The 1785-nt window shown below is 42.4% G+C and overlaps 1 pseudogene; it reads right to left on the reverse strand.

Moving 5' to 3' along the window:
- Window positions 1–1561: 1561 nt before the first annotated feature.
- Window positions 1562–1785, reverse strand: part of LOC105523478 — a 2218-nt pseudogene continuing 1994 nt past the window's right edge.

Consider the following 1785-nt stretch of genomic DNA (forward strand, 5'->3'; position numbering starts at 1 on the left):
GGGTAGTGACTGAGTGGAAGGTCATGTTATAAAAACACTCGGCTGAGACCACCTCTGCATGCTCACGAGGCCTGTAAAACACACACGGGCTTAGGAGCAAGCAGCTGTATAGTCTTGAGATGTGCACTGTACTCTTTACCACAATGAATGAAATATCTGCACTGGGATGCAGCAGTGATCCCAGTTTATTCCTCTGCAGCACTGCTTGCATTCCCCTATGGAATCTCCCAAAGTTAGGGTCCCCAAAATAGAAATCAGGCTGCTTTCATCTTCTGGAATTTGAACTAGACATTCATATGAGGTCTGGGAAGATTTCATGACACAGAATCAAAGTTGCAAAAGTGTAAATGTTTATCCATAGTAAAATCACAACTAAGGATATAAACATACTGGCTCAGGGAAAACTCAACAGAAAACAAAGGAGATTTGCACCCTAAATATGGATGTTTACCTCTGAGTTGTGGGATTTTAGGGTGTTTTTTATTTTGATAGATTTTCCTAGATTTTCCTATTTTTAAAAAATGCATTTTTCTAATCAGGAAAAAAAAAAGTTTCCTGTACAGTGTGTGAGCAAGCACGTTCTGATGAAGGTTCTCTCCAAAGAGGGTCCCTTGAGCAAATGTGGTTTAAAGGTGGAAAGCTCCAGCAGCAGCACGGAGGGAAGCAGACCTTGGAGATCCAGGCCAGTGTGGTTACCAGGAGACGTTTCTGAAAGTATAGGTGCCACTCCCAAACTCCGTTAGGATTTTTAATAGGGAAATTCTCAGGGCATGCTCAAGTTAAGCAAAAATAAAAAATAAAAAGGGGGTGCTCAGAGAATGGATGTGCAGATTTTCCCTCTCCTTTTTTACTTTATGAAACCAATACATGCTAACAGTTTGTTGTCTTTTTCATAATTTATGTACACTTATGGCTTGAAACAATTATAGTGAAGATTGTTCTCGTGTCTGTAAGTACATCCATCATCAGCAGCTCCTCAGAGAGTACGGGAACAGGAACTGGAATTGCATTGTTACTAAACTGTGGTGGCAGAATTCAGGAGGGCAGGACCATCCCTGGCCACACGGCCAGGCTGTGCCCACCTCAAGGAGAGGCCAACTGTAATGCCAGGATTGTTCGTTCCCATAAACCACACTGCAGTTTTCACTGAATGATTACTCTCAGTCTAGACCCACAAAATAAACTTCTCATTTAAATTATTTATAAATTGGCTCAGTGTGCTGGCTCACACCTGTAATCCCAGCACTTTGGGAAGCCAAGGTGGGTGGATCATTTGAGGCCACGAATTTGAGACCAGCCTAGCCAACATAGTGAAACCCCGTGTCTGCTAAAAATACAAAAAATTAGGTAGGTGTAATCCCAGCTACTCTGGAGGCTGAGGCAGGAGAATCACTTGAATCCGGGAGGCAGAGGTTGCACTGAGCCATGATAGATACAATTGGTATCTACTGCTTATATACAAAACTAGACAGCGCACCAGGATCTGCGTCTTTTCTGCAGTTAACTCTGTTGTGAGTCTGGCACTTTATTGTAAAGCAATTTCCAATGGCTCAGTCCTTGTCTATGACGGCACATAACCTGCACATCCAGCAAACATATTGTACAGGGAAAACGTCTTTGCTGCCAAGTTTGATAAAAGGAAAAAATGGAGGTTATTATTTAAAAAGAAAGAAAGGAAGGAAGGAGGAAAAGAAGAGAGAGAAAGAAAGAAAGAAAACAAAAGAAGAAGAAGAGGAGGAGGAGGAGGAGAGGGAGGGAGAGAGAGAGGAAGGAAGGAAGGAAGGA

Source organism: Colobus angolensis, unplaced genomic scaffold (assembly GCF_000951035.1).
Source record: "Colobus angolensis palliatus isolate OR3802 unplaced genomic scaffold, Cang.pa_1.0 Scaffold465, whole genome shotgun sequence".
Classification (NCBI taxonomy): Eukaryota; Metazoa; Chordata; class Mammalia; order Primates; family Cercopithecidae; genus Colobus; species Colobus angolensis.